Source organism: Protopterus annectens, chromosome 1.part2 (genome assembly GCF_019279795.1).
Source record: "Protopterus annectens isolate FY-2018-M chromosome 1.part2, PAN1.0, whole genome shotgun sequence".
Lineage (NCBI taxonomy): Eukaryota > Metazoa > Chordata > Ceratodontiformes > Protopteridae > Protopterus > Protopterus annectens.
Genome location: NC_056727.1, coordinates 95,908,470 through 95,923,722, shown reverse-complemented (window position 1 = coordinate 95,923,722; position 15,253 = coordinate 95,908,470). Strand labels below are relative to the sequence as shown.

The 15,253-nt window shown below is 32.7% G+C and overlaps 1 protein-coding gene across 2 annotated transcripts in view; it reads left to right on the top strand.

Annotated features, from left to right (window-relative positions):
• The window catches only part of PUS10 (pseudouridine synthase 10), a 1,838,120-nt gene that overhangs the window by 1,445,756 nt on the left and 377,111 nt on the right, over nucleotides 1-15,253 (top strand). The gene's annotated exons all lie outside the window — the stretch shown is intronic.

Sequence of the window (15,253 nt, the reverse complement as noted above, 5' to 3'; positions counted from 1 at the left end):
TCACTGTTACGCAAAATAACAATTCCATAAACTGTCTGGATGTAACTATCTCCTTGGATAGATATATGGTGTGTTTGGCATCCAGAATATACAGAAAACCTACGTTTTCGAATGATTATTTGGAGTGCAACAGTTGTCATCGAGGTCACACCAAGAAAAACATTGTGAAAGGTCAGATGGTGAGGGTAGCAAGAATGTGCTCTAGTAAAGAGATCTGTAAGAGTGAGATAGCCACCCTGGTCAACCTCTTTATTGATAGGGGTTACCCTACCTCCTTGTTATATTCTGTTTGTGGAGATGGTTTGAACGAATGGGGAAAGAAATTTGTACCCTTATTGGGTAAACCCCTTGAGGTTTTCACGAACCTTGTTGACCTTTCTGAGGACAAAAATTACAGTCAGTCTATGGTTCTAACATACGGGTTACTTAGTAAGGCTATCCAACAGACAGTGAAGAGTAACTGGGCAGTGTTTAAGGGAGAAGATGGTTTCATGGATTTTGTAGGTAAAAAACCTCACTTCATGTTTAAAACCAATAACAACCTTAAATTGTTATTGGAGCATTCTATAAAAACAAACGACACATTAAGAGGGACTAGGAGTTGTGGTTCCTTTGCACATTGTCCATACGTTTTATGGGTTGATTGGGTAGAAATAGGTTCCCCTAAGAGAAAGGTGTTTTTGAAAAGAGTTTCATGTGGCTCTATGCGACTGGTTTATATTTCTATTTGTCAGAGTTGCCAACAGTTGGGAGGCGTGGCCAAGGATGAACACAGGATAGCAGCAGATTTCTTCAGCTCCACCAATTTCATTACACTGACAGGAATTAATTACTTAAACAATTAATTTTTGAAGTAATTTTCTTTCTAAACATGTTTGTTTTATATAGTTCTTGAACTATATCTAAAAAAGAAAGGAAATTTTAACAATATTCCTGTCAGAAATCACTTTGGAAATTTTCCTGTCAGTTTATCAGTCTGAAATGAGTTCCAGTAAGACAAATTCTCAAGACTCCAGCATCAAGAAAGAACTTCAGTCTGTGATAACTATAATCCAGCAACTTACTGCTAAGATGGATAAAATGGATACTAAAATAGATACCTTCATAGAAAAAACTACAAAACAAATAGACTTGTTACATATAGACCTGCAACAACAGAAGATCCAGATGACAGGCATAGAAGAAGCTGTGAATGACATGGAAAATAGAATCCAAGAAGAGGAAATCAACATTGAGTTTCTGCTGAAACAAAATACACATTTACAAAGCTGGATGACCTGGAAAATAGATCTAGGCGCAATAACATTAGGATTTTTGGACTGCCAGAAAATATTGAAGGTAACAATATTACTTCTTGTTTAACAACATGGCTCCCTAAAACTTTAGACTTACCAGAAGCATTCTATTTTGGTATCGAAGAGCACATAGATCTATAGCTAATACTAACTCTAACAAAAACTATCCTAGATCAGTTATAGTTAGATTTCTATCATCTTTTGATAAAGAGATGGTTCTTAAATCTGCTTGGGCTAAAGATCCTGTTAAGATTAATGAGACAACTGTGCGTTTTGACAATGACTATTCTTCCTTAGTAATAGCTAAAAGAAAAGTTTTTCTGCCACTAATAAGGGAGCTTAAAAAAGCACAGTTTAAAACATACCTTTTGTTTCCTGCCAAGCTAAAAATCTTCCTTCCTGATGGTCCTAAAATTTTTGATGACTTAGACTCTGCTTTACTGTTTATCAAAAAAATAAGATTTTGGATAAAATAGAGGAAATGGAATGGGCTAGTCCTTCATTAAAGAGACTGGCAACTGAAACTTCGTGGAAAACTTCAGAGAAGAAGAAGAGACTAAAAAACAAATGATTTGTTCTATGTTTTTTTCTTTTTTTCTCTCATCATTTTACTTCATTATTAATCTTTTTAAATATAGTTCCTGCATTTCCAGAAAGCCACAAATATTCTGAAAAAGATTTAATCAAAGTTATTCTCTGTGTGCAAAGAAATGTTTTGTTTCATAACCAGTCAAAATATCTGAGGAACTAATAACAAGCTATTATTCAATTTGTTTCTCTTTCTGAAAAAGAGAAGTAAGGTCAGTAATTTGATACATTTTTTTTCTCTTTTTTTTCTCCTTTTCTTTGTTTAAACAATGACATTCTATTTAGATTATGTAGTGGGTAAAGGGTGGGGGAGAGCAGGCTGAGAAGAGTAATGAAAATATGATTAATAGAATAATAACATATTTATTCCTTGTAAAAAGTTTATATGTTCTTCAAAGCTATTCCTAATTATACTTTCTTGATTATACTGCTTATGCTTGTTTGTAAATAATCTGTCATGCTTTAACTAATAATAATTAGAACTAAATAATAGTAAATAATATGTTTTATTTTTAACTCTATTAATATAAACAGTAAGTAATATTCCATTGTATATACTTCTTATAGCTTTCTCTTACATTTTTTTTTATTTCTGCCGTACACTCTTTTATTTTCTACTCTCTTTTTCTTTTCTTTATTCTTTCTCTTTATTTTTTTTTCATATTAATATATAGAAATGCTTTTGATCATATAGACACAGTAAATAATAAGATTTGCATAAAAATTGAGTTGGGACAAAAATATTGAGTTTTATTACTTATTAATAACTTTGGGCTTAATTTCACTTACATAGAGGCTATAATAACCTGTAAAATACATTGCGAAGGTTTTGTCATGTTTAGATGCATTTACACTGCTAAATGAATGTTTGTCACTAGTTTTTAACAAGTTTCCCGCCAAAATGTTAAGGGAGACAATCTGGGATGTGTGCTGCCTCATGAACAGTGTCCTCAAGTTGTTTCAAAAGCTTCAACTCTCAGAATTCTCACAGAGAAGCTGAAAGCAGTCAATCCGACCTTTGACCCAGATATCACACTGACACATCACAGATTCAGGAAGAACACGCTACCAGGAAGTAGAACTGATGCAAATGTGACTATGTGAAGGAAAATGAACTCTTTAACATTTAAATGTGAGTTATTTTATATAATTACTTAAATATCTATGTTATAATTCATAAAATATGTCAGTTATAATGATTTTAAATTATGCAGTTTCTTGTAGTAAGTAAATGTCTTATTTTAGAAGGCATAGAAAATGAAACATTTATTCAAGTGTTTTTGAAAATCTACTTGACTGCAGCATACTAATCTGTGTTAAAAACTTATGTTCCAAACATATACATTACTATAACCCATTTAATTCATCTGATTGACAAGCATAAATAACTTTATAACTCTATTCTGGAAGAAATTGTCATGTGATATATTTTAAAGCAGTAATATAGACATACAAAATACAGATGGCTTTTTTTTACAATAATGCAAGTGTTTCTGAGAATTTGCATAACTATGCAGTATGATTTATAACAATTTCTATAATATATAATATTTTATTCTATTGACAATAATGAGTATGAGTAAAATGCTCATATACAAGCAATTCAAGGTTTTTTTTTGGAAGCTGTTGACTGCATTTACATGACAGAAAATAGATGCATCTTAACATATGTAATGTCTGAACCATATTAGCCAAACTTTTTGATTTAAATGAATGTTAGAACTTATTTTTACATACTTTGAATAAATTAATATGTAAATATGCCTTCCTTTTTTTTTCTCTCTCTCTTTCTTTCACTCTCTCCCCCTCTTTCACGTCTTTTATTTCTCTCTCTCCTCTTGGTTCCTAATATCAAGATTATTTGAATGCTATTTGAATATGAGTGTATTATATCACATAGATGTATATAGTAGTATGAATAATTTTTTTAAAAAAAAAAGTTTATTTTAGTTTATATGATGCTGTTTTACCAAATGTGTAGTCTTGTCTTGCTAGATAATTGAATTGAAAGCTGTTAATTTAAGTTAAATATAACCAGTATTAAATTGATAAGGTGGTAGCTGAGGTACTGCTGCTTAGGGTAGGGGGTTAACTTGAGTGGTAAATACTACTCTAAGTTGGAATTTTTAACTCCAGGCTGGATGCAAGGTTTAATCCTTACATTATTTTCACTTGTTCATTATTATATGTATATAGTTTTGACATCCACAATATATTTTGTACACTCATTGTCACTACAAACAAAATTGAATCCTATACAAAATCCCATAAGAGATTCAATAAATACAGCTATATTTAAAGGTACACCTAAAGGAGGAGATGTAACATTACTTATGTTGTTATTTGTTATTTTGATCATAAGATTCTTAAGTTTTAAAAATGCCAAACGACATCTTTAAAATGAATTTCTTTAAACATTATTTATTTTTATTTTTTTATTTATTTTACATTTGTTGACCGGGCTAGTCTAGCTGGAGAAATTTCCATTTTCAGTAGAGGCCCGGGGAGAAAAGCTCCACAGAGTGAGATACATTCAGAGATAAAAAAATTAACATACAGAGAAATTGTCATACAAAAATGTAATAGCAGTATTCATTATAATGAAAATCTAAGAGTTAGTAATCGAGTTTGCAAGCAAACATTAAAAATAAAAGATAGCAAACTCTTCTATATAAATAAAAACTACTACAAGAGTTAGTTACTAAAACACTCAATACAATTGAATTCTCAATTAACCAGTTGAAAAAATACTGAATAGATTAACATAGAAAGGAGTGAAGGTAAGGAGAATAAGGTGAGAAGAGAGTAAGGGAAAAAAGTGGGAATAGAAAGTGGTGAAAATAAAGGAGCAAGTACTGCAGAAAAGCAGGTAGAGAAGTAAAGGGACGAGAAAAGAAAGTCAAAAAAGTAGGCAGAGTAGAAAGGAGAAGAGAGATGGTTTTATTTAGGTAGTAATAGTGAAGGACTAATCAGGTTTATTACAGGAGCAAAGCCAGTGATTTTGGAAATGCACTTTAATGTTCTGTTTGAAAAGAGGCAATGAAGTTATCTTTGTTATGCTAGTGGGTAACAAATTCCATTTTGTCCCTATAGCATTGGTAAATAGAGAGTCACCAGCATTGTTATTTGATTTTGTTGAACTTGTCAGAAGTTTGCTGGAAGAGCAGAGAGAGTTGAGATTTTTATAAGGGGTTATGAGTTGTGAGAGTATGGGGGTATTATTAGGTTGGTATAGTATTTTATGGGCAATGCAGAGTTGATGGATTAGAAGATAGTTTTGAAACTCTGGCCATCCTAGAAGTTTTAAGTTGAGGCAGTGATGAGTTTTATAGGGATTACCAGTAGCAAAGCGGGCAATGTTATTATAACAGGTTGCCAGTTTGTTAAGGCTGGTTTTTTTGAGGTTGGTGAAGATAGGTGCAGCATATAGAAGAGTTGAAATAAGATGAGAGTGAGCAATCCGTGTTCTGGTAGATGGTGTAAGAAAAGGTCTGATTCGATATAAGGATCCTATCTTTCTGTTAACTAGTTTTATGGAGTTGTTAATGTGTAGGTCGAAGGAGAGGTTATTGTCAATTGTAATACCTAACAATTTAGTTGAAGTGTCGGGTAAGATAACAGTGGCGCTGTTTGAAGAGATGGAGAAATGTAAGGGGGAGGTTCTAGATGTGGGAGTAAAAAGAAGAAGTTTGTTTTTTTTGGCATTTAGTAAGAGGAAACGGCTAGAGAACCATGTTTCTACTGTACTGAATACTTTTTGGGTGAGAGAGATTAGTTCTGGGGTAGATGGAGCTGAGCAGATGAGTGTCGAATCATCTGCATATTGAATGCAGGTTGCTTGAGGGATTATTGTTTGAAGATCATTAATGAAGAGGGAGAAAAGAAGTGGGCCAAGGATAGAGCCCTGAGGAACTCCAATGGAAACAGGCAGGAGAGAAGAGATGTGGTTATCCCAGAGAACAGCTTGTTTTCTGTTTGTGAGGTAAGATTTAAACCATTTAATGGCTGGGGCATCAAATGAGATGGATTAGAGTATTGAGTAATAAGGGGTGGTTTACCATATCGAAAGCTTTGGAGAGGTCAATGAAGAGGGCAGAAGAGAGTAGGTTGTTGTTTGGTTCTGGTTAATAGTCTCTACAAAAGAAAGCAGGGCAGTGGTAGTACTGTGATGTGGTCTAAAGCCATGTTGGCAGTTTGCTATTATGTTATGTTTTGAGAGATATTGTACAAGTTGATGGTGGATACACTTTTCCATAATTTTGGACAGAGGTGAGAGGAGAGCAATAGGCCTATAGTTGGAGTAGTCAGTTGAGTTTCCACCTTTGTGAAGTGGGATTATATGAGATATCTTCCAGACTTCAGGGATGATTCCTTCTCTAATTGTCCTATTTATAAGAATAGATATAGGATATGCAACAACCTTAGCAGCCTTTTGAAGAAAAAGGGGAAGGGAGTTTATCAGCAGAGGGGGTGCATGGTTTTAGCTTGAGAAGAAGTCTGAGAATATATGACGTGGAGATAGGTTGTAGAGAAAAGTTAAAAGAGGAGTTGTTTAGTTTACTTAGAGGACAGAAGTTGTTGGCATTAAGTTGTTTAGCTAGTGCTTGGATAGTTTCTGTGAAGAATGAGTTAAGAGCATCTGCAGTCTGTTGTGGGGTATCTGGGTCTGCATTTAGTGGGAAGGTGTTTTGGAAGTTCCTGGTGAGAGGAGTTTATTGATTGAGGACCAGAATAGTTTAGAATTGTTAATATGGGTTTGTTGTAGTTCAATATAGAATTTCTTTTTATCGGCTATAACTGCTTTTTTAGTTAGATTTCTATGCTGTCTGAATAGTAGGAGATCTGTATTATTTCTGTGGGATCTCCAACTAGCCCAGACTTTATTCCTAGCGAGAATAAGCTTTTTGGTTTCATGGGAGAGCCAAGGGGCTGTATTGGATTTCATTCTAATAGTACGTTCTGGTGCATGTGTGTCAAGAATGGATAAAAATATTTTGTTAAAATGTAGTACTGCATTTTCAAGAGGGAGTGTTTTTAAGGGGTTCCAGTTACAAGCACTGAGTTCAGCTTGAAATAGGTCAGGATTAAAATGTTTGATGGTACGTATTTTTCTAGTAATGTGGGGATTTGGACAGTCAGTTTTTTCCCTTGTTATAAAAGTTAAGGAGTGGTCACTAACATCGTCTGGCAAGGTTCCTACTTTGTAATTAGTTTTTAGTCTGTTTATAAGTATCCAGTCTAATATGCTTTCTCTCTTAGTATGTTTATTGAGCCTAGTAGTCAAGTTAATGGTTTGGGTGAAGCCGTGAAGGTTAATATGGGATGAAGGATTTTCTGCATTAATGCTATTCCAGTCTATGTTCAGGTCTCCTAGAATGATGGTTTCCTGTGGATAGGTAGCTGATATGCAACTAAGATAATCTTCAAGTATTGGTATATTGTTACCAGGGGCAGGTGTACAGATGATATGTATGGATTTTTTGGAATTTAATTGGAGTTTGATAATGATGGATTCTATCTTGCTATCTTGAGATGATAGGGGTGGAAGGCTAGTGCTATTGAGATGGTTTTTAAAAAGAATAGCAACACCACCACCTTTTCTTTTGGTACGATCGAGTCTTACTATGTTATAGCCTTGGGGAATGATCTCAGAGTCTTTAGTGCTAGGTTTTAGCCAGGTCTCTGAGAGGCATAGAATATCGAATGAGTGTATGTGAAGGAGGGCATGTAGGTATGGTACTTTGTTGTTTAAGCTTTGGGTATTAAGATGTCCGATTAAGAAGCTATTATTGGTTCTAGGCATATATACTGTGGGGGAAGAGAGTGAGGGGCCAGGGTTAGGGTGGATATCACCATCTTGAAGGGTAGGATTGCTACATTTGATAACTAGGTAGTGTCTTTGTAAGGTTAGAATTTTATTTTTTTATAAGTTGTTAGGACATAGTTGAGATGTCTAAGTCTGTGGAATTTTGGTAGTTGGTAATTGGGGGTAGATGAAGTAAAAGGATAAGACATAAGTGGAATGATAAATGTTGAGGTGTGTTTATGTGGAAGGAGGGATAGAGCATCAAGTGATATCTCGTAAGAGGATAGGAGATAGACTGAGCATAGGGTGGAGAGTAGCAGGAATGATAGTAAATGCTGGCTAGGCAGGTAGGGAGCCATGGTAAGATGAGTCTTGAGAAGTTAGAGAGGGCTAATAGAGTGTATGAGAGGCAAGATGTAAAAGGGGTATTCTACTGTAGAGTAGATATAAAGATATGATAGGAATAGGGGAAGAGTGGACAGTGAAGTGGTAAGGATTAAAGTGGGATAGTTAAGTAAAAGATGTTGAGGGGAGGAAATGGGAAAAATACAGTTGGAGTGTGTTGTAGAGGTGGGGTGTGTGTGGATGGGAGGAAGTTTGAGCGGGAAGGAGAAGGATTGGATGGGAGGGATAGGGGAGGGGCTAACAGATTGAATAATCCGTGTAAAAGGGCAAGCCTAATAAGATACATTAATTTACATAAGGCCAACTTAGTCTTCCTGCAAGAAACCCATCTCTTGAAAAAAGATATTGATAAACTAGCCACAAACAAATATACAGTATTGGTTAGTTCAGAGCACACTCAGAAAAAAAGAGGAGTGGCTATTTTATGGAATAAAAGTATACCCATTCCTAAAACCATTAAGTCTTATCAGGATGACAAAGGAATGTTTTGTATGGTTACAATACAAATTAATGGGAAGACTTACACTTTAATTAATGTATATTGGATACCTGGAATTGGTATTAATACAGTGAAACATCATCTTGATAAGATCATATCATTCTCTATAGAAGATATTATTTTAGCTGGTGACTTTTATTGTATACTACATGAAAGTGATACTACCACTATAGGAAAAAGAAGAATTACATCTAATGCAAAACATTTAAATGATTTTGCTAATTCTTATCATTTGAATGATATTAATGATCAGATAGATTCAAAATCATTACCATACACCTTTTTTTCTAACAGATACAAAACTTATTCAAAAATAGATAGGGTCTTTATTTCTAACCAGATGGTAACAGATTTAATTAATTCCAAAATCATTTCATGTCCTATATCTGATCATAATTCAATTGTTTTTGAATTCATGATAAAAAATACTCATAATGTTCAGATCAAAAGGATACCAGCATACTTAACTCAACTAAAATACTATAAAGAATATATACTTTCAGAAGTAAAACATTTTTTAGACATAAATAATACTCCTGAAGTCTCCATTGTCTGTGTTTGGGATGCCTTAAAATCATATCTATATGGACAAAGTATCAGATGGTTTAATAATAAAAGGAAATCTTGGGATAAGGAATTGTTAGATATTCAAAGTAAATTAGACTCTTATAAACATAATAATAAAGAAAATATTATTGACAAGAAAGTTATTGAAGAAATAAACAAACTAAATGAGAAATACAAAGAAATTTTAACTCATAAAGTTAAAATAACTGTAGAGAAATACAAGTTTTTGTCTTATTCAATAAGCCCCAAATACTTACATAGACTTAAAAATAAAACAAAAGGTTGAATAAACAAAACCATATCAAAGAAATCTTTTCTCTAAGGAAAAAGAAGAATGTTTCTAGTATACCAGAAATACTAGATGAATTTAGAAATCACTTTCACAAAATTAACCATAATAACATTAACATGGAACCTAAAGATAAAATAAAGGAGTTTATAACCACAAACATGAATAAAAAGCTTAATAAACAACATATTAAACTATTGGACAAGAGTATTTCATATACAGAGGTTATTACACAAATAAATAAGCTTAAATCAAACAAAGCACCGGGTAATGATGGTATTATACCAGAGATATATAAAATCCTTTCTAAAAGTACATATTCATTAATACATAAGGTTTTTATTTTGGCCCAAACTGAGTTAATAACCCCCCCCATCTTGGCAATATACATTTATTTCGCCAATTTTAAAACCTAATAAAGATCCAACTAGATATACTTCATATCGGTCCATCTCATTACTTAATGTTGATTATAAAATGTTTATGAGTATTTTTGCTGATAGATTGAAGACAATCATCCCCGGCATTATAGATATAGATCAGACAGGCTTCATTGTAAATAGAAATACTTTTGATAATATAAGAAGAACTTTAACATTAATTGATTTTGCAAATAGGATAAAGAAAGATTTAACACTTATTAGTCTTGATATAAGTTCAGCATTTGATTCAGTAAGTTGGGACTATCTGTTTACCTTACTGAAGTGCACAAACTTCTCAGATGCATTTGTCAATCTAATTGAGCATTTATACAAAGGAACATTGGCTTATATTAAGGTAGGAACATATGTTTCACAAAAAATACCCATTTTTAAAGGTACAAAACAAGGATGTCCACTTTCTCCACTATTATTCACTTTAGTAATGGAGCCTTGGGCTAATTTGATCAGAAACAGTACTGACATAGAGGGTTTTGAAATAGATGAAAATACAACATCCAAAATTCAACTTTTTGCAGATGATGTTCTAATTACATCAGCAGGATCTAATTCTTCTATGCAGTCTCTATTTGATAAAATGATGAATTTTAAAAGTATTTCTGGTTTAATATTCAATGAAGAAAAAACTAAAATACTACCTATATACACGAACAAATATTCTCATTAGTGATTTTACTAAATATGTACCCAATTCAGGTCAGATAACTTATTTAGGTATAATACTATCTAAAGATATTAAATCTATTATATATAATAATTATAATACCTGTTTTCTTAATATACAAAACCTTTTTAATACCTGGAATAATATGTTTTTTACTATGGAGGAGAGACTTACAATTATTAAAATGATAATATTCCCCAAGATTTTATACTTAATACAATCAATAATACTTCCACCTACAAAATAATTATCAAGAAACTGAATACACTAATGTTAAATTTCCTATGGGCACCTAATAGACCTAGGATTGCATTAAAGAAACATACTAATAGCTGGTCTCAAGGGGTATTTCTTTTCCAGACTTTAATTTATATACTATCTCTTCTATTGTAAAAGTTATTACTTTATTAATAGATCAGTCATATGTTGCAAAATGGAAAGATTATTGGGAGCTAATTAGTATGCACTTCATGAAAATCTCCTTAACACATAAAAATATGATTGTAAATAACTCCATGTTATGGTTACTAAAGGAATTTTGTACTTCACCTATTACACCTAAACATATGGTTTGTTACCCATTAAATATTATTATTAGCTATTGTAACTTTATATTCATGCACCCTAAGTATAGGGAATGGAATTTTATTATATTCCTATAATGTATACTCAGGGTATGCTTTTGCCATCTACTTCTGAAGGAACTCATTTAGCTATAGATAATGATCTAAAGTACTGGTATCAGTTGATATCTGATAATAAAGTTAAAAATCTAGATTTCTTAAAACAAGAATTTGATCTAAGAGAAACTTGCTGGTTAGAGGTTCAGACCTTTAGACAACATCTCATTAATAAAATAGATCTAATGTCTATAACAGTTAAAGAATCTATTCCAACACTGATTGATTACTTGATATTAAGTTTACAACATAAAGTTTCTGATAAAGGTAAACTTTCATACATACATAAAATTATCAGGCAAGAAACTTTTTACAGTGTATATTCATACTGGAATTATTTCACTTCTATTAATGGGGACCCACCAAATCAACAAGATAAACAATATATATTGGAATCTGCCTATAGAACTACGTCTTCCATTGTCTGGAGAATTTATACATGGAAATTTTTACATAGATCTTTTTATACACCTTTGATGATGAATAAAATAAATAATAAAGATAATCTATGTAAGAGATGTAATGTAGAAATTAATGCTGACTGGGCTCATATGTTTTATGACTGTATAAAATTGAAAGAATACTGGAAGTCAATTAATGAATTTTTACATGCTCTTTTTACAGATAATTTCATTATTTCTAAATCTCTTATATTATTCAACACACATGTACCTCAAAGTGTTAAAAAGGTTAAGCTTCCCTTGTTATGGTCTATTCTAGCAGTGGCTAGGAAAATAATAACCAGAAATTGGATTTCAGATACACCTCCTTCATTCAATGAATTTAAAAATGTTATGAATATAGTGTGCCATATGGAAATAAACACAATTAGGTCAAGAACAACTAGAAAAACATCGTATTATATTGTATGGGATAATTTACAAAATTTGTTAAAAAAATCCTAATTTCAATAGCATGGTATTTTAGTTTAATTAATTGATCTGATTGTAGTGGATGTCTTTGTAAATACTTTAGTTGTTTTGTTGAATGTTATAATCATATCTATTTTTAATTACTTGTATAAAATTGTTATGATATTTCTCTTGTATGTTAAAACAATAAACCTGTTTTGAAAAAAAAAGAGTTGCCAACAGTTTTATGCTGGCAAAACTGAAAGGTCTTTGCGTAGAAGGATCTACGAGCATCTTTATGTCATTAGACGTGAGGACTACAACAACGCCCTTTTTAGACACTTAAAGGGTAATGGTTCATGTAAAACTTTCCAGTTTGGTATACTGGAGAACCTTGGTAATGACATTAGGGGTGGGGATTGGAAAAACAGGTTAGATAGGGAAGAATTAAAGTGGCAGCTAAAACTGAATTCTACCCACCCCCCAGGTATCAATGAAGCATGTAGTATTATGCCTGTGTTGAAATACCATTCATTTAAGCTCTAAAAGTTAAAAAAAAAAAACAATCTCTAAAAATTATTAGTTTACATGTATTTGTAGTTTATAAAAGTACATGAAGTTATATTTTATTGTATTTTTAACCATTTTGTATTAATTTGGAGGTTTTTAAAACATCTGATATTATAAATTATTGTAAACTGTTTAAAGTATGGTAGGGAGGACTAGTGATTAATTGCTAATTAATTATTCATTAACTCATGGGTATATAAGTACTGTATTTTTGAATTGTAACCGTTTCTGATAAAGTCTTGTTTTTTCAAAGACAAAAACGCGCTCAAATAAATTATATTTTACATTGCACATTGGTGTGACTAACTTCCAGCACTACTCGAGTGTTCCACTGGAACTGGTTTTCTTTTTATTCAGTTGTGTTTTACAGTTCCTGCTGGTGTGGATTTCGAGAAAACATAAATAGGACTTTATTTATTTATTTATTCCAGTTTGGTGGCCGGGGAGGTCCACTGAGCCAAAGAGCCCATTTTCAGTGGAGGCCCGGGGAGAAAAGCTCCACAATACAGTGTTACAAGACATAATGATAAAAAATTTGTTTTAGAAGTACAAATAAAATTCAAAGATAAAAATGATTTACATACAAAAGGTTTAATTTTTTAAATCGTAGGTAGTAAGCATTCAAGTTGGTAGTCCTTCAATTCAGTTCAGACTTGCTGACAAGATTGATATAGATATCCTAGAGAATCCCTGTTTTATGGAGTAAACATCCTTTGGAAATAAGGCAAAGTCTCTTTCTGACCCTATCCTGGACAGATGGATTTGCAATCGTAATATGCCTTGAATCTAGTCCATCCAGCCCTCTTTGAAAGGGGTTGTATATAGTCATTGCAATGGGAACTTACAATCTGGGGGAATTGCAGCTAGGTTGCTAATGGTTTTCTGGGTCAACAGCCTAGTATTGATATATGAGCCTATGAACCTATCAGTTGTTATGGAAAGTTTTACCACAAAGACAGTACCTGATGACTACCAAACACTAAGAAATAATCTATGCCATACTAAATGTTTATAGACAAATCTCATCAATTCTTTAGTTATGATAAGACTTAAGAAGTCTGGCATACTAATCTGGGTTTACTAGTGCCAAATGTTGTCTATGTTATATCAGAAAAATTAGTTTTCTCCAAAGTTAGGAGCAATTCAAAATTCTTAATTGTTGTTGCTTAAACTTCTTGAACTGAAACTTCTTGGACTGCAGACTAAAAGTTTGAAATAGTTAAAGTCATATTTGCTATTACAATTGACAAGCTGCAGCATTCCAAAACATTAAATTTAAAACAAAAATGTAGGTATCAGTTTTACCTTGGGTAATGAGAGCAAAAGTGGTCAACATCACAGATACAAATTTTTTTATATAACACGAGACTAAAAGTGAGTATTTCGGTCATTTAAAATGTGACATTAAAAATGAAATAGAAAAAATGTTCAGTCATTAAAATTTAAGAGAAAGCTGTCTCCTTGCCCCTTTAGCTAGTAACACAGTTAAGGCCTTTTGTAGGCATAGCAGATCATGGTCAAATGGGGCCATTTATCCGATTTACCACAGCCATTCAGTGTCACATCTGTCTTTCCCCACTTAGTATAATAGTCTTCAAACCTATCCATGCATGCTATTTTCTTCTTTACTTCTACAATGTTTACAGGTATTTGGATTTAATTTAAAATTTTTATTTCAAATTTTATAGCATAGGTAGCCATTTGCTAAACAAAACAAAACAATATTGGTATCACAATGAAAGCAGACTTGGCATGAGCAATCCCAACTCATGAAACTGTCATTCATTGAAACTGCATTGAAACTCACATTCATTGAAATGCATCTGCCGTGTGGCAGATTGTGTACCTTTCAGCTGTTATCAAACCATGGGCTCCTTGCACACATTTTTAGGACCATGCATAAATGCATGTTTTCTTTGATTCACCTTCATGATTGTGTGTGACTGACTTTGACAGACTGTAATCCTCAGTGATTTTCAAAAAAAAAATTAATGGAGACCTGACATTTGGTGTGGAGAGTTAAGGCATTTGCTTATCAATAGTTAAGGTTCAGGATTTGATTCTAAGTAAAGTCACTTAACTAGACAGTTCCCCTACGTTGGGCATTGCTCACACACACACACACACACACACACACACACACACACACACACACACACACACACACTTTATCTGCAATGCTACAGTTACCACTGCTGCATGCTAGGTTTCTCTGCTTGCTGCTGTAAATTCAATCACCCACAGACATTTTCAGCATTATAAATGAATGTGAACACTGTGTTTCTCTCTCTACTGCCAGTCTGAAATGTACTCAAAATCTCATGCTCCAATGTTGTGAGAGGATGTATTAGGACAATGTTGTAACTCTAGGTTTTCCATAGATGTCAGCAATGACTTCCAAGGCTTCTGGGGCTGTTTTGCATTTTCAGAAGGGATTTTTTTTATTTTTATTTAGCAGTGAGGATCCCCCCAGCCAACACTGACCAGAAGCAGCTACCTAGTTCTTTATCTGGCTCTTTTTGTAGACAAGTAATAATTGCCTGGAAATTTCTTATAAATATGCCAAATAATTTTTTGAAAAAGACCTTTATAATTAGGA